Below are 24,057 nucleotides of genomic sequence, written 5' to 3'. Positions count from 1 at the left end.
TGAAACCTCCATCCATTTTCTCAAAACCTTAAACACAAATCCAAAAATCCACACTACATTCACAAAAACCTCAGACATTTCTGTCAAAATCGAATTATCACCTCAAAACCAGTTCTCTCGTGATCAAAACCACACTATGCGTTCAGATCTCACACACAGCAAGTAAAAACATCTTCACCTCAGATCGTTCATTAGACACTACATGAAATAACTGAGGACACAGCAAGCAGTCCTCACTCTTAAACCTGCTGGGTTCTTTTCCCAACCCATTTCCTGGGTAGCCCTAGATTTTGTGCAGATTGGGTCGCTTTTACCCCAAATTAGATGAATTGTGTCGACCCAGCAGAGTGAATTGATGATTTGAACAAAATCACCATTTTGAACACTCCTGCAACTCCTTCTCCTTCTTGCATCTGGAGACTTCTGGCAACAAACGCAACAGAAAACTGGAGTCCTGTGTTCTCACAGACGATTATTGCAATGGCTAAGAAGGAAAAAACATATGACATCCCTCTCCTTACATTCATGTGTGGCTTTTGCTCAGTTGGTAGAGTGGTTGTCTAGCAGTTGTGAGGTTGTTAGTTCAAATCTTTTCCTCTACATGTCAATGAACTGCACTGAACCCCAGCTGGCTTCCAGTGGAGGGTTTGACAGCCTTGCATGGCAGAGGGCACGTGTTTCTGAATTCTGAGGGTTTACATTTTACAGTAAAGTAACCTTCCCAGACCCGCTGATAAATCTTGACCCAGCATCAGGGTCAACTCTTCAACCCAAACAGCTGGGTAGAAATAACCCAGCTTTGGCTCGGTCCCTTTTGGGCCCAGCGCTGGGTCAGCAAGTCCACTCAATGTGGGTTATTTTTACAGTAACCCAGCAGTTTTCAGAGTGTGTAGTGCACAGAAAATTTTTATTTTACGTATTTGAAATGCATTTAGAAAAAAAAAACCCATCTAAGTCAAAGTGATATCTAAATTGACCGTCATAACAAAAAATAAATACAAAACAAACAAAACAAAAGCACACTACTGCATGGTCATGGTCATGGAGGTTCAGTCTCCAGCATCTTGTCTTTGTGCACACTTGGTCTGATCACATCATTAGAAATATGTGTGTTCAGTTTTGAGTTGTTGTGTGTAAAAGATGACAGCTGTGTTGGAGTTGTGTTCACATTTTGCTGCCAGTGATTACAATTTTGCAAAAATGTTGTGAAATGTGTTTAGTGACTGAGAATGTGTCTAAGGTTTTGCAAAAAAGAGCAGATCGGTTTTGAAAATTGAGCATAGGACCTGAACAGTGTTTAAGTTTTTGCCAAAAGAGTGTTTGATTCGAAAAATGAGTTTAGGCCCCTGAGAGTTTGGTTCAGGCAATGGGGTTTAGTGTTTTAGCAATTGTGAAAAACTGTAAAACGGGTCTGTTTCTGCCATCATGACCTGAAGACTGAAGGGCAGAAGAACAAGAAGAAACAGGGTCAGGTCAGGGAGACGCCGTTTCCCAGAATCCTCTAACGACTGACGAGCTGAGAGCTGGAACTGGAACAGAGACCGACTGGTCCCAGGACACGTTTGACCAGCTGATCAGTGAATAGAAACAGGTCTGGAGCTGAAGGAGACCTGAGAGCAGACCTGATGAAGGGATGAATTCATCCCTCATGTTGAGAATTGAACTCTGGAAACTCATTTCAAGTGTTAAATGTTGTTCCTGCACTCCAGCGGTCAAGTGAAGAGCAGAGGACTGAGGAACCCCAGAGGCCAGTCTGCATCTGACACAAGAAGACTAGTTCTGTTTCACTCGGTTTGTACACCCCTGAGCAAACCGTATGGGATCAGCAGTCTTGGACGAGCGCTCACTCAGACATCTCATTCTGTAGAACAAACTCAGATAAAAAGCACAAAACAATAATGAAGTGTTTCAAAAGTGCAGCATCTTGGCATTCAGAAACAAATGAAGAAACAACATTGTGCTGGTCAGTAAACGTTGCTTTTATAGAGCGAGTGCACAGAAATAAATATGGAATCACTCCATTCTGAGGAAGAAAATATAAAATCATGAAAAACAGACAAAAACAATCAAAACTCACTAGTATTTAGCTGCAGCACCTCTGGCTTTTCTGCAGCTTGCAGTCTCTGAGGCTCTGAGGACTCGATGAGTGACAAACACTATTCTTCATCAATCTGTTGCCAACTCTCTTCAATTGCAGTTTCCAGATCGTCTTTGCAGGTCGGAGCCTTGCTGTGGAGCTTTTTTTTTTTCAGTTTCCACCACAGGTTTTCATTTGGGTTGAGATCTGGGCTGTCTGCAGGCCATGACATTGACTGGATGCGTCTTTCTCCAGGGAATACTTTCACAGTTTTTGCTCTGTGGCCTGATTGCATTGTTGTCTTGGAAAATGAGTTCATCATCCCCAAACATTTTTTTGGATTGAAGGGATCAGAAAGCTGTCCAATATGTCCGTGTAAACTTTAACCACAGCCGTCGCCACAGTGCCTCTGCCTGGCATGCTGCCCCGTATCATCAAGGACTGTGGGAGTTTTGATGTTTTCTTTAGACAGTCCTCTTTGTAAATCTCACTGAACGGCACCAAACTAAAGTTCCAGCATCATCACCTTGTCCAGTGCAGATTCATGACTCATCATTGAAGGGAACCTTCATCCAGTCATCCACAGTCCATGATGCCTTTCCTTAGCCTGCTGCAGTCTTGGGGTGAATCCCAATTCTCTGCTTAATCCTCAATCTTACTCCTCATTCCTCAAAATGCGCACTCCCGTGAAGTTAAGTGTTGTCCCGTTCCTAAACAAGTTGAGGAAAGGAGTGAGACTCAGGAGCGTTATCTCCCTTAATTTTTTTTTTTTTTTTTTTTCCCTTGTCCTGTTCGGCAGCTGGGGCGTGCAATATTGTATGATTGTAGCCTTTTACTATCCGAACAGATTTTAATGTTAGCAGCAGGACGAGACTGAGTCTCCTCCTGCTGCTGCCTTTATTTAAAGCTGGCATCCGGCATGGCTGCCGGACAGGACCGGGACGGAAACGCTCAGAGAGCAGGGACAGAAAGAGAGAAAGATAAAGACAGGGAGAATGGGGGGGGGGGGGGGGGGGGGGGGGGGGGGCACAACCTATGTACAAAGTCACAATACAAAACAGTGTTGTCGACGCACCACACGCAACCTGGAACAATCCCAAACCCCCGATCTAGACAACACCAAAACAGAGCCGACAACCAACACAGAAAATTACAGAACCATACATACATTTTTTTTTTTTTTCTTTTTTTCCGAACCATATTAGTGAACAGACCAGGCCACAAAAATAAAAGGAGGTGTAGGGGAGGAAGGAAATGCAAGGACACCGCAAACCATTTTTTTTTTTTTTTTTTTTTTTTTTTTGAATATAGCTAGTAGTAACTAGTCGTAACTAGTAGTAAACTCGGGGCGTGCATCAAGAGAGGTCTGCTACAGATCACCATTAGTCTAACCACCACAAGAAGACAAGGTAACCCAGTATGTAAAGAGTGATTAAAGATCAACGTGATCATGTGAATATGATGGTGACAGTGATGGTGATAGTGATCATGCATATATGACCTCTGACCTCTGAGAAGGCCAGAAGCAGGCCAGAGAGACCCTCAGAGCCCAGACAGCCGGCGGACATCACAGAGCCCGGATCCAAGCCGCCCCCCCAGGCAGACGCCCACGCTCCAGTCCAGAAACGGGGCAGAGGAAAGCCCCGGCCGGGGACCCCGGCGGTCCCGGGGCCCGGGTCCCGCGGAGCCACGACCGGCAGGAGCCGGTCCACCCCGGGCGCCGGACGCCCGGGGCGGGCAGGGCCGAGAGCCCAAGGCCCAAGAGCCCAGGAGCCGACCCCCCACCCAGGCGAAGGGCTATGACCCACCCGGGAGAACCAGCCCACACGGGCGGCTACCCACCCCAGGCCAGTACACCCCCCAGCGCTCCAGCCACGCACCCCGAGATCCAGGGCATCACCCCCCCCCCCCCACCCACGACCCCCCACCCGGAACCCACCCCACTGTCCACCGCCCGTCCACCCCTCCCACCCCCTGTCCTCTCCCGCCTCACTCCCCCCCGCCCCAACCCAACACTCATACCCACTCACTCATACTGACACACACACATGCACACACACAACCACTCATCCCTGAAACAAACGCACACACACACACACTCACATTCCAACACACTCACACACTCTCACACACACGCTAACAAGCACACACACACACACTCTCACGCACACGCTAACAAGCACACACACACACACACACACACACACACACACACACAGTCCATCCTACCCCACACACACTCACATTCCCGCGTCATCCAACTGTCACATCCTGTGGGAGACCCCCCCGGAAGGCAAGGGAACACCGAACCCCACATCCAGAACCCCCCGCCACCCACAACTGCCGCCCCCACCCCCCCACCCCCCCGCCGCAGACAGGTATGCACCCCCCTGAGCCAGCAGCCCCCCAAACCACAGCCGCTCCAAACCCCCGGCCTGTGGGGAAAACAACAGCCCCCCCCGCCCCCCCCCCCACCAGAAGGAATCTGGAAACGGGGGCGCAGAAGACCCCATTGCCCCCCCCCCCCCCCCCCCCGTCTCGTGAGTGTTGATGGAGTATATGTGGTTTGCGATTAAAATTTGAGGGTCAGTAACCACACCGTGCCGCGAGTGAGGCCAAACGAGCAGTCTCATCCACCTGAACAGCCCCCCCCCCCCCCCCCCCCCCCCCCCCCGACACAGCGCGCCAAGACCCCCCGACGTGTGTGTTTGTATGTATTTGGTCGTGTTAGATGACTAAGTGCAATTAAGACTGAGAGGCGAGCCACTGAAGGGTGCAGTGATTGGGGCCACTTAGATGGCCCCCTCCACCACACCCAACTTGATAAGCCCGCCTCCCAAAGCCCTACGTGTGTGTGCATGAGAGCGGGGGAGAGGGGGGTCCGGGGATGCCGCAGCACCCCCGTCACCCAGGAGCCCCCCGATGAAGGACAGGGCCAGGAGCGCCACCCCCCCCCCCCCCAGGACCAGGGCGGACAGCGACCATGGCCAGAGAGCCACCGACCCAAGAAGCACACACCCATCATGCATCTCCCTTAATTTTGAGATTCTACGAGACCTACCTTGGAGTTAAGGATGACCCAGAATGCTTGTTAAATACTTCGTTTTGCTGTTATTTTATTAATAAAAAATGTTGTGTATTACTTTGGGAGTAATTGTATTAAGTTTCTATGACAGATAATATTTACAAAGGCTATTAGAAAGAAATGAAGAAAATTCATTTGAATGCATTTATTAACAAGGTCACACATGCAACATTTCTAATTGAATTGAAAGTCCTTTATTTGTCCCGCACGGGGAAATTGCAGAGCTGCAGCAGCAAAAGAGGAAAGAAAAAAAATAGAAAAACAGAAAAATACAAAGCCAACCACACAAGAGAAGCCAAATGCAAAATAGATATATACAAATATAATTATTATTATTATTACCTCCGCCAGGAGGTTATGTAATCATGTCGGTTTGTTGGTTGGTTTGTTGGTTGGTTGGTTTGTTAGCAAGATCCCGGAAAAAGTAATTGACGGATTGCAATGAAACTTTGTGGAAAGGTGGGTCTTGGGCTAACTTAGAATTGATTAAATTTTTTTTTTTTGGAACTTTATTGCCATATGCACAGGGCAAAACATGACAAAACAATAACACTGTCATGAGACTGGGCATCATTACAAAAAAAATCAGAAACAAAAGAAACAAAGGAGAGAGAAGAAGAAAAAAAATATATACAGGCAAAGGGTAATCCTATTTCAGAAACTCAAGCATTGATGTCCACCTTCTGTCAAAAACAGGGGTTTTCAACTGCAGTTGTGCTGTCAGCTGCTCCATTAAAAAAACTTGTCTGATTTTTTGTGTCCATTGTGTAACTGTTGGTGACTTAGGTTTCAACCAGCACATTGTTATAATTTTTCTTGCAGTCATTAACATTAGATGTAGAAGATATTCTTGGTCGTGAGAGAGACTGTCTGGAAAGATGTCCAGTAGAAATATTAAAGGATCCCAAGGAAGGTTTACTTTCAGATTCTTTTCCAATATGTCTTTGATGTTTTTCCAATAATCATGAACAACAGGACAGTCCCAGAAAATATGGGCTTGGTCACCCACGAGTCCACAATTTCTCCAACATATATTACTTTTACTAATTTTTGACAAAAAAGTTTTTAACGGAGTTCTGAAAAACCTTATTTTTGTCTTCCAGTCAAATTCTTTCCAAGCCTGACTCCCCACACCAAGATGACATCCTGAACAGACATTTCTCCAAACATCATCCTCCAAAATCACATTTAGCTCCAGTTCCCATTGCTGTTTTAGATGTAGTGTATTATCTGACAGATCACTCAGCAGTATTTGATACATCACTGATATTTGTTTTTTCATTACCCCGTCATTTTCAAGAAGATTAATAAAATGTGTTTCGATATTCGTTGGTTCTCTTCTAATGTATTCCCAGTCCAGATGATTTGTTAAATAGCTCCTTATTTGTAAATATCTATAGAAATCCTTTGATGATATATCAAATTTTGCTCTTAATTGATTAAAATTTTTAATGACATTCCCTTCAAACATCTGATTTACTGTTATAAGTCGTCTCTCAGCCCATCTGCTAAATCCACTGTCTGATAAAGATGGAAGGAATTCAATATTTCCATGTATTGACATAGCTCGAGACAGGGAAACCCTGCCCTTCAGTTGTTTTTGGATTCTGTTCCAAATCTTTAGTGTATGCTTGACCCATAAATTTTCAATTTTTATTTTTTTCTGTGATTGCTGGTTAAGGAATGGGAAACATGAGAGAGAGATACCTGGCAACGAATATTTTTCCATAGAAACCCACTGTGTTTCTGGATCACAAATGATCCATGCCACCATAGCCTTCAGCCGGGCTGCCCAGTAGTACAATTTCAAATTAGGTAGCCTCAGGCCCCCATTTTCTTTGTCCGACATCAAAATTTTGAGGCGCACTTTTGGTCTTTTCTTTTGCCAAATAAATGTTAACATTAATTTGTCTAATATTTTGAAAGTGGATTCTGGAACAGGGATGGGTAAATTTTGAAATAGGAATAATAATCTAGGCAGAACATTCATTCTTATGCATTCAATTCTCCCCAAAAAAGAAAGTGGAAGTAAATCCCATCTATTTAAATCATTTTTAATTTGTTTTAATAATTTATCATAATTTGCTGAAAACAAACCTGTGATCTTTGGGGTAAGAATTACTCCAAGATATCTAAACCCATGTTTAGAGTGTCTAAATGTCACCATGTTATCCAACTGCAATGGCCAACTCCCAGAAATCATTAGGGCTTCAGATTTATTCGTGTTTATTTTATAACCTGACACCTCGCCATATTCTTTAAGACTATTGAGCAGAGCAGGTACAGATGTGATGGGATTTTCCAAAAACAATATATCATCCGCGAAAAGTGCCAGTTTGTGCTGCACATTATTTTCATCTCTTATGAAAAAGAATTGATTAAATTTTGGTGATGATCCGGATCACTGTCTGGATCCAGGAATTTTTTAAATGATTCTTTATCATTGAGAGATAGGGAGTCTTTCACATGGTTGGGCAGGCCCGCCGACAGGGGGGGCAAACGCCTGGTTCACACAGGAGGCGCCGCCTCCTACGCGGAAGTGGAAGCGCCGCGCACCGACTGTCAGATCGGCGCAACTGTTAACCTCTCTGACGGTTCATACAGGACACGCGGGGGACCGCGGCGTCCGTAGCGGCTCGCGCCGTGGACCGTGGCCGCTCCGCTCCTCTCTATTTTCTCCGTGAGCCTCGCGCCGTGCACCGCCAGTTGTAAAGCTGAACAGAGCAGATCGCACCACACAGGAAGTCTGTAACGGAAAATACGACAGAATCTGGTCAATTTTCAAATTAAAATGAAGTAAAATAACATAAATTATGTCGCTTTTCGGTTTTCCTTTTCAGATAAACACACACACACACACACAGGGAGAGAGGGCGACAGAGAGAGGCACCGCACGCTGCAGCGCTTTGCTCCGATCACACCCCTCCAATAACAATGATGTGCGATTATACAGGACTGTCTCAGAAAATTAGAATATTGTGATAAAGTTCTTTATTTTCTGAAATGCAATTAAAAAAACAAAAATGTCATACATTCTGGATTCATTACAAATCAACTGAAATATTTCAAGCCTTTTATTATTTTAATATTGCTGATTATGGCTTACAGCTTAAGAAAACTCAAAAATCTTATCTCAAAATATTAGAATATCATGAGAAAGTATACTAGTAGGCTATTTAACTAATCACTTGAATCGTCTAAATAACTCGAAACACCTGCAAGTGTTTCCTGAGCCTTGAAAAACACTCAGCTTGGTTCAGTAAACTAAATCACAAGTATGGGGAAGACTGCTGATCTGACTGCTGTCCAGAGGACCGTCATTGACACCCTCCATCAGGAGGGTAAGACACAAAAAGACATTTCTCAAAGAGCAGGCTGTTCACAGAGTGCAGTTTCAAAGCACATTCACAAAAAGTCTGTTGGAAGGGAGAAATGTGGCAGGAAACGCTGCACAACCAAGAGAGATGACCGCAGGCTGAACAGCATTGTGAAGAAGAGCCGCTTCCAGAATTTGGGGGAGCTTCAAAGACAGTGGACTGAAGCTGGAGTCCAGGTATCAAAAGCCACTGTTCACAGACGTGTCCGGGAAATGGGCTACAATAGCCGTATTCCCATGGTCGAGCCACTTCTGAACTCCAGACAACGGAAAAAGCGTCTGACTTGGGCTGTGGAAAAGAAGCACTGGACAGTTGAAGAGTGGTCCAAAGTCCTCTTTTCAGACCAAAGCAAGTTTTGTATTTCATTTGGAAGTCAAGGCGCCAGAGTCTGGAGAAAGGCTGGAGAGGAGCAAAATCCAAGTTGCTTGAAATCCAGTGTGAAGTTCCCACAGTCAGCGATGGTTTGGAGCCATGTCAGCTGCTGGTGTTGGTCCACTGTGTCTCATCAAGTCCAGAGTAAATGCAGCTGTGTACCAAGAGATTTTAGAGCACTGCATGCTTCCTTCTGCTGAAAAGCTCCATGGAGATGATGATTTCATTTTCCAGCATGATCTGGCACCTGCCCACAGTGCCAAAGCCACCAGTAACTGGTGTACTGACCATGGCATTACTATCCTCCATTGGCCTGCCAATTCCCCTGACCTGAACCCCGTTGAGAATTTGTGGGTATTGTCAAGAAGAAGCTGAAAGACACCAGACCCAACAATGCAAATGAGCTAAAGGCCGCTATTGAAGCCTCCTGGGCATCCATAACACCTCAGCAATGCCACAGGCTGATTGCCTCCATGCCACGCCGCATTGATGCAGTAATTCGTGCAAAAGGATTCCCAACCAAGTACTGAGTGCATTAATGGACATTTTCAAATGTTTGATTTTGTTTTGCTGTTATAATTTTGTTTTTTTACTTGGTCTGAGGAAATATTCTAATATTTTGAGATAGGATTTTTGAGTTTTCTTAAGCTGTAAGCCATAATCAGCAATATTAAAATAATAAAAGGCTTGAAATATTTCAGTTGGTTTGTAATGAATCCAGAATGTATGACATTTTTGTTTTTAATTGCATTTCAGAAAATAAAGAACTTTACCACAATATTCTAATTTTCTGAGACAGTCCTGTATATGGTGTTCTTAGGTTGTTGGTGACTGATTTGAGCTGTGGCGGAGGTCTGCCTCTCTGAGGGCCAATATCTAGTTAAATAAGTAACAGAAATCTACTGACCAACCACTGTCGGTCGAAATATCCTGACGACACAATTAACACCAATATAATTAGATATAATTTAAATACAATTTAAGGCAGATATAATCAAGAAAAAAATACAACGCAGGGCACATTACTTACAGTTATAAAGGGTGTTGTTATTGATCATTGACCAAAATTATTACTGCTGCTCTTCCACTTCTGGCTTTCTTCTACCCTCTTGCGCAGTGCTGCCCCCTGTGGTCCAAGGACGTAACTGTCTTTAAGGGTTGTCCCATTTCCAAGTGACATTACATTCCTTAACACTTGTTTTTAGGAGGCACTTAATTTGAGATTGAGGATCAAGGTTGAGCAGTGAGGATGAAGCAGAGAATTGGGATTGGGCCTTGTTCTTTTCTGTTAAAGTGTCAGTGATTGTTTCCTTTTAGATTTCCTGGATGAAAGTCCCATTTCCTTTTAGCCATTTTGCACAGTTTTGTCACATACACTGACTCCAGCTTCCTCCCAGTTCTTCTTCATTTGTCTTGTGCATTTTCTGTTTTCACGTCATATGGCCTGCAGTTGTTTTTCTTCTTCCTTGGTCTACCAGTACGCTGGACTTTAACAACCTTCCCATGCTGTTTGTACTTGGTCCAGATCTTCGATACAGCTGACTGAACAGAACACATCTTTGGCAGCCATACTTGTCGAGTTCCCTTCTTCAAGAAGTTTGATAATCCGGTCTCAAGAGACGTCTCTTATGTTGAAGCCATGATTCTTGCCAGTCCACTTGGTCCAGCAGCCTCCAAGCTGTGATAACTGCAGTGTTTTTAACTGCTGACTCACCAGCAGATGGAATCTGAGGCAGGTGCCCAATTAATGAAAGGAAACTGACTGGGTGTGTCCTTATTTTCTACTCAAAATGAAGTGATTCCAAATGTTTTTCCTCAGAATTGAGTGATTCCATATTTATTTCCCTGCACTTGCTCTATAAAAGCAACTTTTACTGACCAGCACAATGTGTTTTCTTCAATTCTTTTAGTGTTTCTGAATGCCAAGATGTTGTACTTTGGAATGACCTTACCATTGTTTCATGTTTGTGATCTGAGTTTTTTATACATAATAAAATGTCTGAGTGAGCGCTCGTCCAAGACTGGTGATTCCATACTTTTTGCTAGTGGTTGTAGAATCTGATGGTCCAGAGCGTCTGAAGACCCGACAGATGTTTTCCAAGTGTTCATGTGTTCTCTGAAGTCTGAATGAGACATGCTGAGCAGTAATTCCATTCAAACAAGCTTCATCAGAAATCAGCAAAAGATGTTCAAACAATGTTAGTGATTGAGTGTTAAAATTCCTTCAAAGCAGGACTGATGGACCCTGCAGATCAAAGAGCATCCACCCAGATCAGTACTGAGGTCTGATCTGAAGGCTACAGCAGTTTAAATGGATTCATCCTGTCTGAATCAGTTCAACGCGTCAAAGTGATGGTTTCACCAGCAGTGAGGGACATGTGAGACCTGGATGACCACAGTTCTCAAACCTCTAAAACAGATTATATTAATCAGTATTCATGACTCCGATTAATCTGAGAGCTCTGGAATCAGATGAGTCTGATCAAGAAAGACAACGAGGCAAATCAATCATATCGAAAGTATCACCGCGGTCCGAATGAGAGAAGAAGCAGAGTAGACCTCTACTGAGGACCTCAGAGGTCTGGATCACTGAGTAGACCTCTACTGAGGACCTCAGAGGTCTGGATCACTGAGTAGACCTCTACTGAGGACCTCAAGGGTCTGGACCAGGGCTTTGGGGGTCTGGACCAGCACCTCCCAGCGTTCTGCACACCGGTGGAATGCGGGTCCAGGTAGCGCCGTGCGGCTCGTTGTCCCTCTGAACATCATCTCTCGCCTTACGAGCAGCAGTGAAGCTCTTGCAGCGGCCAGATGCAGCTGAATAATTCAGGAGGCGCTTTGTGAGCGCTCGCCGCGGCGCACGCCAGCTGCCGTCCGTCGCCGCCGAGCGTGCACGTGCGGCTCCGCCCGGTGTGTGCTGCGTGCACGGCGTGCGGACGGCGTGGGTGGGAGGGGTGGCGGCTCCTCCGGGGCTCGGCGCCGGCGTGTCGGCAGTGACAGCAGCTCTGCAGGACCGGCCGGAGCCCCGCCGCCCCCCAGCCATGCCGGGCTTCACCTGAGAACCCCGGTAAGCCACACTGCCTCCCCCGGGGCGTCAGCTCAGCTCACCTGGACATCACCTGCCGCTCTCATTCAGCGTGTGCTCGTGGCGTTCTCTTTCTCCCCGCTGACTCCAACTGATTGAGCTTTGTGGGAATTTGGGTCAGTGGTGTCTGACCCGGACTGTCTTTAGCCTGAGGACCTAATCGGGGACTTTCAGTGTGAAACCTGGTCCTGATGCTGAAAGACTGATTGCAGGATCTGCTTTCACTCAGTTCGACAGACACGCTGCCCAATTTTCTGTCTTAATGAGTGCCTGTGAGGAAATGAATTCCTGCAAACTGAAGCTCTGAAATCTGTTCTTTTGAGAGAATTTCAAAGAAAAAAAACATGAATTAAATCTTGATGGTTTCATCTCCAGTTCATGTCAGACCTCTGAGGAGCTGATCGCCATGCCGCCGCTGAAGTCTCAAGGTAGAATTGGAGGTACGAAGCAGAAGGCAGAGGCCACAAACAGAGGGAGCCGACACAACTCCTCCAAGAAACCCCGGTCTCCGTCTGAGCTGCCCAATGGCAAACGAAAAAGAAGAGGTACCTCGACAGCTGAAAAGGACCGAGAGAGAGATGAAGAGAAGAGTAATGAGAGGACCAAGACTCAGAGCAGAAAGAAGGAGTCACTCTATCAGGCAGGAGACAGAACGACTCCATCAGAGCCCGTCACCATCGCCCCGAAGCTTCCAACAAGAGGACGACGGCCCCCACCTGGAGACCGGAGCAGTGGCAGCGAGACACAGCGGGAGGAATCAGACAGCCCGGCAGGAAGCTCCGCGGAGGCCACAGAGGAGGACATTAATACTGATGAGAAGGAGGAGGAACGAGGCAGCGTCGGACAGCCGGCCGAGACACAAGAGCCCGAGGACAGCAGCGAAGAGGCCGAGCAGTCCGACTCTCAACCAGACACTGCAAGGTCCGGAGGCGAGGACTCCGACCGGGAGGACGAGAACCCTGAGAGGACTGAAACTGAGGGGGGACCATCGGGTGAAGACACAGAACAGGGAGGGAACATATCTGAACCAGTCAGCAGTGATTCCAGTGAAGACAAGGCAGTGAGAACGGAGGACGAGTCCAGGAGGGGCACAGGCTGCAGACGACGAGGTCAGAATCCACAACCGAAGCCCGCCCGGCCACAGAAGGACAAGATGTTCAAGAAGACGAAGGCCGAGAAGCAGGCCGAGAAGGCTGAAAAACAACGAGCCAAAGCAGAGAGGCAGCGGTTAGAGAAGGAAGCCAAACAGAAAGCCAAGGAAGAGAAGAAGATGAAGAAGAAGAAGCCCCAGAAGGATGACAAACCCAGCTCTGCTGCAGAGGAGAGTCCGTCCGGTCCCTCTCCCGATAAGACTGATGGAGCAAAAGTCAAATCGCAAAACATCACAGAGGGTCAGTCTCAAGAGGAGTCCAACGACGAAGGGGAGGAAGCTGAACCAACACTCACCAAAGCAATGAAAGGCCAAAACCAAATGAAGCTCCTGAAAGCCAAAACCAAAGACCTCAAAACCATCATGGAGCCAGAAGGACAGCAGGACACTGCAGGGGGCGCCAAAGCACCGGCGCAGGGCTTTCTCTTGAAGAAGGCCAAGATGGCGTCTCTGCGGCGGAAAGCAAACAATACGTCATTAAAACCTGAGGAGGAAACGTCAGAGAGTGAAGCCACTGACGGGGTCTCGAGCAAATCTAAGGAGCGCCTGATAGCAAGAAGAAAAGGCATGGCGACGCTCCGCAGGGTGTCCGGCTGGATCCAGAGGAAAATGCCTCGGGAGTTCAACCTGAGGAAGAAGATCTCTGCATGGACGAAAGCCATCGGTGTGTCTCACTGGCTGTCTTTCAGAGCTATTAGACAAAAACCAAGTCCCAAAAAGGCTAAGGGGAACATCTTCAAACAGAGGATGGCCATGAGAGTCGCCAGTAAAACCAAGAAGAGCAAGAACTCCTCCGACGACAAACCGGGGAAGAAGACCGCGGAGGACGCAGGAGAAGCCGCCTCAGCCGGGGAGAAGGAGGTCGAGGCCAAATACGCTGTGGTGCTTCCCAGGATGAACAAACTGGGAAAGACCGTTAAAGCTGACACTGCCCGGTCTGTTCCTGGACCTTCTGCTGCCTCGGGTCCGTCAGGAGACCCTCCCACTTCAGAGCCCAAGCCCCCAAAGCCAGGTGCCAAGCTGGTGCTCCCAGTCAAACCAGACCTCAGCCTCCTGAGGTCCTCAAAGAAACCTCTGGCAGGAGGAACGTGTTCTGGTGGGGAGGTGGCGGAGAGGAGTCCGGGGTCCACCAGCGCCCCAGAGGGACCCTCCACCTCCGAGGACCACAGCAGGAAAACTGCTCACAGGGACGCCGGTGGAGTCAGTGTGTTACAGGCGGCCAGAGGAAAGCTGAACCCCTCCCAGATCGACCTGACCAAGGTGTCGCTGGGTGGTGGTCTGACACGGGCCAGGGGTCCACATCCAGACAGCGAGGCCCCGGCCAGGGTCCCCAGGTCATCCACCCAGCCTGGAGCGGGTGGGGAGGCCGCTGCTGCCCCTCAAGGGGTTCGGTCTCTGTATGAAGAAGAGGCGGATCGAGAAGTGGCCCAGCTGATGGGTGAGGGGGGGGCGTACTCCAGCACCCAGCCAGAGGTCCACTGGACTGGAAACCCCCGGATGAGCGGAGACCCTCAGGTAGGTTCTGGGTGGTAGAACCGGAGTGGCAGAAGTGAGGCGCTGCAGTGCTTCTGTTCTCGACAGGACTGGCTGCGAGCGGAGAACCTGCTCCCCCATCAGACCGTGGAGAAGCTCACCAAGTGGACTGTCTATGACGACGAAGGCCAAACCAGGACCGTCCCAGCCCACAACGGCCGCGGACCCTGGGAATCAGAAGACCCTGCTCAGGAGATGCTGGAGAGCCGCCTGGCCAGCACACAGGTATCGTCCCAACACAACCTTCAGACCGTTCTCTCACCTGAACATGTTCCCATCTATCCATCTGTTTTCAGTAGAACATGATGCTCCTGGGCCTGTTCTGCTGTCCTTGATTAACTCCTCACTGGCCTCTGGTTGTGTCCCTTCTGTTTGTAAGCATGCTGTTGTCCAGTCTCTGCTGAAAAGGAACAACCTTTATCCAAATGAGTGTCTCATTATAGACCAATATCCAAGCTTCCTTTCCTTTCAAAAGCGTTGGAAAAAGTGGTCTATTCTCAGCTGCAGTCCCACTTAAGTGGAAATATTTGTGAATAATTTCAGTCAGGTTTTAAACCTAAGCACAGCACAGAGACAGCACTTTTACGTGTTTTTAATGGTCTCTTCAGCACTTGATGATCGTAGCTCTGCTGCTCTATTGCTTCTTGATGTCAGGCGCCTTTGACACAGTAGACCATGATATTTGCTCTCTCGCCTGGAAGTGTGTGTCGGGATTAAAGGTTAAGCACTGGATTGGTTCAGATCTTATCAGAAAGAACCTTCTCTGTTCACATTGGCCCCTACCAATCAAAATCAGCCCCTCTCAGATGTGGTGTCCCTCAGGGTTCCATTTTGGGACCTATTCTCTTTGCCATGTATTTGTTGCCTTTGGGCTCCATATTCAGGAAGCACAATATTTCTTTCCACTGCTTTGCAGATGATGTGCAAAATTAAGTTCCCCTGAAACCGAACACGTCCTCCTTTGAACCGCTAAAAAACTGTCTGAAAGACATCAAGGACTGTTAGCCAGGAGTCTGCTACACTGGAATGAGAAAAAAACTGAAATTGTTCTTTTTGGCGACTGGTGTCTTCTCGAGGGCGTGGACACTGCATTTGGTCCATTTTCTTCATTTTGTAAGCCTTTTGTGAAAAATCTTGGTGTGTTTGTAGATTCTTGCTTTAAAATGGACAAACAAATCAGTGCAGTGGTAAAAGGCAGCTTTTTTTCAACTGCAGCTCCTCGCAAAAGTAAAGTCATATTTACCAGCCAGAGACTTTGAGCGAGTGATGCATATGTTCCTTACAGCAGCCCGGGCTACTGTAATTCTTTGTGTTTTGGTTTGGACCAGGCCTCTTTGAAAAGGCCACAGGTGGTCCAGAATGCTGCTGCTCGGTTGTTGACTGGAACAAAACGTGGCGACCACATCAGCCCAGCGCTGCAGTCCCTGCACTGGCTTCCAGTCCCCTACAGGGTCACTTTTAAGATGCTGTTCTTTGTTTTCAATTAGGACTAAGCTGAAAGCAGAGGGGACCGGGCCTTCTCTGTGGCCGGTCCTCGTCTCTGGAACAAGCTGCCTTTGTACGTTAGGACTGCAGAATCTCTAATGCACTTTAAATCTTTGTTGAAGACGCATCTTCGTTGGCTTTCAGACACTAGTTGAGCTGAGTGCCTCATTTTTTTTTTTTTTACCTGTTATTGTGTGCTGTTTTTGTATGTGTCTACTGTGAAGCACTTTGAGCTTTTTTTATTTAACTTGTAAATGTGCTATATGCAAATAAATTTGACATTGACATTGACAATGAGATACTCTTCCCTTCTGCACCCTTGTTCTCTTCTCTACCACTTCCATCTGCGAGGTGGATGAATTTACCAGTTGTGTGTTGAAGCTAGCTGAATTTCCGGAATGTGCTTTGTAATTAGGGCAGGAGTCGAACCTTCAGCCTCACACCTCAGTCATGCTGAACCAGAGAGACCGTTGCTGTCCAACTGCAACACCAAATGGACCAATCCACAGTCGTACAGAGAACATTTGGGTTCCCCTGATAACTTCCATTGTCGTTGATATTTCTTTGGGTTCTTTGATCAGCAGCTTCACATTTTCATCTGTAACTAGATTTTGAAGAATGTTTTGGGTCGTTCTGTTGAGTTGAATCCATGTGACCATCTGGTCCATGAGACACAAAGCCAAACAGCATCTCAGCATCTCTGCAGCCAGTAGTCACCGAGCGTGTTGAAGTGATGGAGCTTCAGTCGATGATGAGCTTCCAGTCACCTCCACCCTCAGCTAGAGTCATGAGTTTTCTGTGCCGGGTGGAGGGCATCACCTGTGTCGACAGAGTGAGGAGTTCATCCATCAGAAGAGACTCGGAGTGGAGCTGCTCCTCCTCCACCTGGAGAGGAGCAGCTGAGGAGGTTCATCTGATTCAGACTGGATGGATGATGTTTGATAGAAATTCCTGTTTATTTCAAATGCAGGGGAAACATTTCTCATTTATTGCTGAGTCTGTTCTCTTGAGGAAGCTGGCTTGTGGCATGTCAGTTGTCCATGAGGAGCGGTACACAGAAGCACAGACCATGAGAGCTGCTGCTGCTGCTGGTTTATTCATCTGCTGGTACAATAGAGCAGAGCGCTGCTGTGAGGCTGCAGAATATCAGCTGTCACTCTGGACTGGATTAGTTTCCTGCTTCAGCTCTGAGAGGACCGTCTCTCTGAGGACAGACAGCTGAGGTCCATGCTGAGCAGACTGGAGGAGGTGAGGGGGGGTGGGGGGTGAGGGAGGAGGAGGAGGAGGAAGAGGAGGAAGGAGGAGTAGAAGTTTCTAAAATTTTGTGTGTCTGCTTGTTTCAGGTTTTGATGCCCGGCAGCAAAAGAGCTGTGGAGGTGGACGAGGTAGAAGATCTCTCCCAGCTGGAGTGAGACAGCACACACACACACACACGCACGCGCACGCACGCACGCACACACGCACACACACACACACACACACACACACACACACACACACACACACACACACACACACACACACGCACGCCCATGGTTGTTCATACAAATCTCTGTGCATACGTGTGTGTGTGTGTGTGTGTGTGTGTGTGTGTGTGTGTGTGTGTGTGTGTGTGTGTGTGTTTCAGAGAGGTGTGTGAAAGCTCGGTGCTTCTGAACCTGAAGAAGAGGTTTCAGCGTGACTTCATCTATGTGAGAGTTTCACTCAGCTCAAAACATTTATCGCCAAGATCCAGTTTTCTTCTTCTCAACCGCCCGCCCCTCTCTCTCTCTCTCTCTCTCTCTCTCTCTCTCTCTCTCTCTCTCTCTCTCTCTCTCTCAGACCTACATAGGAAACATGCTTCTGTCCATCAACCCTTTCAAGCCGCTCAGTATTTACTCGGAGGAGCTCAGACTGAAGTATTTGGGGAAGGAGCAGCACAGGAACCCACCGTGAGCCTCTCTCTCTCTCTCTCTGTCTCTCTCTCTCTCGTCCTCACATCCCAGATCTTGGCTCTCTGTGGGTCTTCCTCTCCAGACATGTGTACGCGGTGGCGGACTCGGCCTTCAGCTTCTCCCAGGCCTCCACCCAGGAGCAGTGCATCATCATCAGGTGACGTGTCTCTTCAGGCTCCTCCGCCACATTTTAACTCCGTCCTCATCTGAAAGAACCAGAACCGGCTCCCTGGATGTTGACCCGGACCGTTCGGTTCTATAATCCCATAATCCCAGGTGGATTCTTTACCTCGTCCATCCTCACATGAACATGAATGCTACTAGCAGGCTGGGACTACCAGGAGGTGTCCAACCGGGGGTTGGATGATTACGTGGTGATTTACAGTTCCCCAGAGTTTCAGTCTAATGAGGACTGAGTCTTTCTGTTGCAGTGGCCAGAGCGGTTCTGGTAAGACTGAAGCCACGAAGCTGATCATGCACTACCTGAGCAGCATGTACCAGGGCAGCAACGAGGCCCTCAGACAGGTACGCTCTTCAATTCCTCTTCAGTCATCCTCTATCAGGAGCGTTTCTTCCAAAGCCAAATTCATGACCATCAGATTTGAGTCTATTTGCTCCTCCTGGCTGGAGGATGGGTCAGCACTCTAGTTTCCATGTATTTCCAAAAGTTTCATAAGATCTTTAATGTTGCTGACATTGGACTTCCTGAACCAGCCCATGGAGATCTTTCCCATCCTGGAGAGTTTCGGCAATGCTAAAACAATCCTCAACAACAACTCAAGCCGCTTTGGAAAGTACCTGCACATCCACATCCTCCAGTGAGTCTTGACCCTAACCTAACCCTCTAACCTTCTAGCCCTAACCCTCGAGCCATAACCTTTTTACCCCATGGAGCTTTCTTTGGTTACATTTCTGTGGATGTTTTGATTCGTCCATTGTGTCTCCTCTTCGCTAACAGAGGAGTAGTTGTTGGGACGTCGTTGTCCAAATACCTGCTGGAGAAGTCCAGGGTTGTCTTCCAGGTAGGAGCAGGGATGGAGGGGTTGCATTGTCCTGTATGTTCAGATGTTTGGTGAATAAATGAGAATGCTGTGAAGTTATTCATCTGTCTTCTCTACTGCTTTATTGGAGACACTGGAGTCAGTCCCTCTCACACTTAAAGCCATGAGAAACAACAACTACCTTTCAGCAGCATGAAAAAGCTTTACAGAAACATGTTCAACTCCACATAGTTCTCACCAAGCCAAACCCTTCAAACAACTGTACATATCCACACTTTTCTTCTCTCGTTCTGGTTTTAACATTTTCATTCAACATTCTATTTTAGTTTATTAAACATCGAATTTCTGAGTGATCAGTTGAATTTTTGTTAAAAAAACAAATACAAAACCAAAGAAACCCCAGAACCCGAGCTCTTGAACTGCTGCCTCCCTGCTGTGAACGAGCCTATCACACAGCTGCTTGTCTTGGCTCGTAGAAAAACTGTCTCAGGTTCCATTTCTGCTCGACTGGCTTCAAGGTTCAGCGTTCTTGGCTTCAGAAGGTCAGCTCCAGGTTCTCTGGCTTCTCATATTCATTGACACGACTAATGTTCTGTTAACGGTGAGAGAGCAACAAGAATTCAAGATCAGACTTCAGATGAGTATCTGAGACTAGTGACAGTAACATCAGCCGACATTACCTTCAACGGTAGCTTTGTTTTTTAAATTTTCAGATGACAGTTTCAAGTAAGAGATGCAATTTTCTCAAATTTAAATTATTCCAAAGGTATTTACTCTTTCGCAAATCTGCTTTCCACCTCCTTTTTCCGGCTGGCATCATGCCTCAGTGCTCGTTTGCCACCTTGCAGGCGAACGAGGAGAGGAACTTCCATGTTTTCTACGAGTTGCTGGCAGGAATGAACACCTGGGACAAGCAGGAGCTGTACCTGCAGGGAGCTGAGACCTACTACTACCTGAACCAGGTAGGCCACGCCTCCAGCTCCACTTCCTGCAGGCCTACAGCGAACACCACAGTGTGTGTTTGCGTGGTGCTCCTGCAGGGCGGCGCCTGTGAGCTGAAGGGGAAGCAGGACCAGCAGGACTTCCAGCTGCTGGTTCAGTGCTTCCAGACCATCGGGCTCCACGCCGATCAGATCTCCACCATCTGGGCCGTCCTCTCCTCCATCCTGCAGCTGGGAAACATCTGCTTCAGCTCCTACGAGGTGCGTGAGTCAGAAACGGGTGGAGTCTTTGAGCCGGCGGAGGTGGTAACTGGTGTGGTTTCAGAGCGAGTCGTTCGAGGTGGCTCGGATCTTCAGCGAGGCCGAGGCCAGGAGGGTGGGCTCGCTGCTGCAGGTCTCCTCCGAAGCTCTGCAGACCGTCATCACTCACAGAGTCACAGTCAGTACCCCCATCACTCCCTCCACGCTGGGCTTCTTCCTCTGGGCTCACACTTCCTGTCCACAGGAGACCACCTACGACAGGATCTACTGCCCCCTGTCTGTGGAGAGTGCCATCGAATCCAGGTCAGACTCCACCACAGTCCTACAGTGATGAGAATAATGGGAATAATTTACTTTAGGGTTTGAATTGAAGAGTTAGTTTTATGGCTGCCAGTAAGTGACAATATTTATGTGGAGGATGTTTTTGTCCATGGAGATGTCTTTGAAAGGCATTGTCCTCTTTATTTTTGCGTGGATCTCATGGTCCTGTCCTGTCTGTCCTCAGAGATGCCATTGCCAAAGCGTTGTACTCAGTGCTGTTTGACTGGTTGTTGGTGCAGATCAACGACTGGCTGAGCCCCACTGAGATGGACAGCGCTGTGGGGGTCGTGGACATCTACGGCTTTGAGGTGTGTATGCGATCCGGACAGAGGGCGTGTTCTGCTGGTGGCGAGCTCCTGCTTCTGATGTGCTCTTGTGCAGGATCTGGGCGTGAACAGCTTTGAGCAGCTGTGTATTAACTTTGCCAACGAGCAGCTGCAGCATTTCGTCAACAAGGCGGTGATTTCTCAGGAGCAGGTCAGAGGAAGTCTCTACCCTCTCTCAGCCGGGCTCGGCAGTGCTGTCCACTTCGTGTCTTTGGTCACTGTTGATTGAGTAATTCTGAAGTCAGAAGACCACAGAATGTGGAAAACAATGAACCAGTAGTAACATCCAGTTCATAAAGCGATGGCAGTTTGTAGTGGAGCCAGAGAAACAAAGTCTGCATTCCCATTAAGAGAAATTTTCAGTCTTTTGATAAAAATGTATTTTTTGGTTTGCTTGTAGTTTGGGTTACAGTGGAGGCTAATGGAAGGTCTCTGAAAAGCTCAGAGCTGTCCGGTGTGTGTGCAGGAGGAGTACACTGCCGAGCACATCCAGTGGCACCCGATGCCGCTGAAGAACTTCCACTCCTGTCTGGAGCTGATCTCAGCCAGGCCACACGGCATCCTGCGGATCCTGGACGACCAGACCTGCCTCCCACAGGTGAACACCTCCATCCTCGCCTTCAGAGTCCAACCCGGTTCTACAGAACTTCAGACGTTCTCGAGAAGTCATTTAAATAGAAAATAGTGAGACGGTTCAGTGGCCATCAAATGGAGACTGTTCTGGTAAAACGTGCAGAATGTGGCTTTCCTCGTTCCTGTCGCCCAGAGGAACCACGTGTTCTTTAATCCCAGTTTAATCTGCGTTCAAACAGGCCACAGACCACACCTTCCTCCAGAAGTGCCACTACCACCATGGAAACAGCCCCTACTATGCCAAGCCCAAGAACCCACTGCCAGTCTTCACGGTTTATCACTATGCTGGAGCCGTCACCTACCAGGTGTGGCGCTCTCACTTCCTCACTCCCCCTGTGGATCTGGCTGGGCACTCATGAGCTCTGGAGTCAACTCTGTGTCCTTATTCCAGGTTCATAATTTCCTGAATAAGAACCACGACCAGTTCAGGACAGAAGTGGTGGAGCTGTTCGCTCGAAGCCGCATAAAGGCGAGTTTTTCTGGGAACACAACCAGCATCTTTAGCAGTGCGCAGGTTCTAGAACTGGAACATTCTGGAGCTGACATACATTCTCCAGTCTACTCAGTGTCTTCTCAAATGCTCTGCAGCTTTCACATACTCTAGAACTGATATGCTGTGTTCTAGAACTGTAGTGCATGAGGTAGTTAGTAGAGGACCAATCACAGCCCTCTATGTCACCTCGATGTGTAGTTAGAAATTTTTGGAGGTGCATGTTGGACGAAGCCGATTGTGAAGGAGGTTAGAGGCTACTCAGAAGGTGTGTGGAGGAGGTTTGAGGCTGAGAGACTATGTGGAGGAGGTTCAAGAAAGCCACAGTACCTACTACTGTTTTTCCCCTTGAAGATTGTAAAACTTCCATCTTGTAAATTTGTCATACATTCTCAAACTGAGACACTTCTGAGCTCCAGAAGCTCCCAGCTCACATCTTGTTCCTCCTCTATCATGTAACTGTCAGGAACTCATCAGTGCCAGTTTGTTAGAAATGAGCAGAAACATTCTGGTTGTTACCAGGGAATTGAGTAGGTTAGGGTTAGGGTTCAGGTTGTTGAGTTGTTCTATACAGAACCTGCAGCACTAACAGTAAGAAGCTGCTCAAACACAAAGACTCAGACTGGAAGGCGGCTGGACTGCAGAGTTCGATCACAGGCTGTCAGTGGTCTGCTCTGTTTGGATAGATGGTGTCGGAGCTGTTCAGGAGCCTTCAGGATAACTACATCCAGCAGAGGGAGCTGGGCTGGAGGGGCAAAGGCCTCCGTCAGCATCCATCTACAGCCGCCTCACACTTCCTCCAGTCCCTGACCGAACTCACCACCCGCCTGGACAGGTACCCAGGCCGAGCTCCAGGTTCTCTGTGTGACCAGAACTCCATCTAAGGCTGAAGTTGCACCTCTACCCAAACAACTAACACATGTCTTTTGTGTTGATATTCCAGATGCAAAACTACCTTCATCCGTTGTCTGAAGCCAAACTATGTCAAGGTAACAGCGCTGTGTTTGGTTCCTCAGCTCTTTCAGTACATCATCGAAAGCAAACTAAACCTGAGCCTTGACTGTGCACGCCCTCAGCTTCCTGGGATTTTTGATGTAGACTATGTGTCAGCCCAGCTGAGGCACGCTGGGATCCTGGAGGCCATCCACATCCGGAAAGAGGGATTCCCCATCCGAATACAGTACTCCTACTTCATCGAGAGGTGCTTCAAGAGAGCCACCATCACTGCTGCAGTCATAGAAATCAACAAAGAGAGACGTGCAGTATAGAATAACCCAATAAAAGCCTGAGACTGAATGGAAAAGCCTTCATGCAGCACTGAGTGGAGAACCCTTCAGTGGATCTCAGCAGGTGTTGACAGTCTGTGGTGGTCTTGTAGGTACGGGGCTCTGCTGACTCAGCGGTTAGGGGAGACGTCGGATCGAGAGCTGAGCGTCTCTCTGCTGAACACGGTGGATGCAGAAGAGGGACAGTTCCAGCTGGGACTCACCAAGGTGCCGCGCCGCCCGCCGGCCTCACGGTCCACCCCGTCAGCAGGTTCTCAGCACCGCCTCCATGTGTGGCAGGTCTTCCTCAAGGAACATCTGTACCAGCAGCTGGAGGAGAAGTGGAGCAGCACCCAGACGTGGGCGGCCATCACCATCCAGAGGAACATCCGGGGCTTCCTCTGCAGGAGGAACTTCAAGTTCTTCAAGCAGAAAGCCATCGTCATCCAGAGCCACATCCGGGGACACCAGGCCAGGTACGGAACAGAACCCACCAACAGTTCACCTGATCTGAAACATACAACACACTGAGATCCCACATTCATGAAGGCAGACCTGCTAAACCCGCAGTGTGTTCATCTGAGAGTTCAGTCAAAGGATCCGCTCCCACATGTGTCTCAAAATGAGTGAACTGAACGTTGATGAAGAGGAAGTCTTTCTGAACAGCTGCTGCCCTCTATCTCCTCCCAGGAAGTACTACAAGCGTCTGAAGCAGTCCTTC

Source organism: Salarias fasciatus, chromosome 8, assembly GCF_902148845.1.
Source record: "Salarias fasciatus chromosome 8, fSalaFa1.1, whole genome shotgun sequence".
NCBI classification, from domain to species: domain Eukaryota; kingdom Metazoa; phylum Chordata; class Actinopteri; order Blenniiformes; family Blenniidae; genus Salarias; species Salarias fasciatus.
This window is presented reverse-complemented; position numbering follows the sequence as displayed.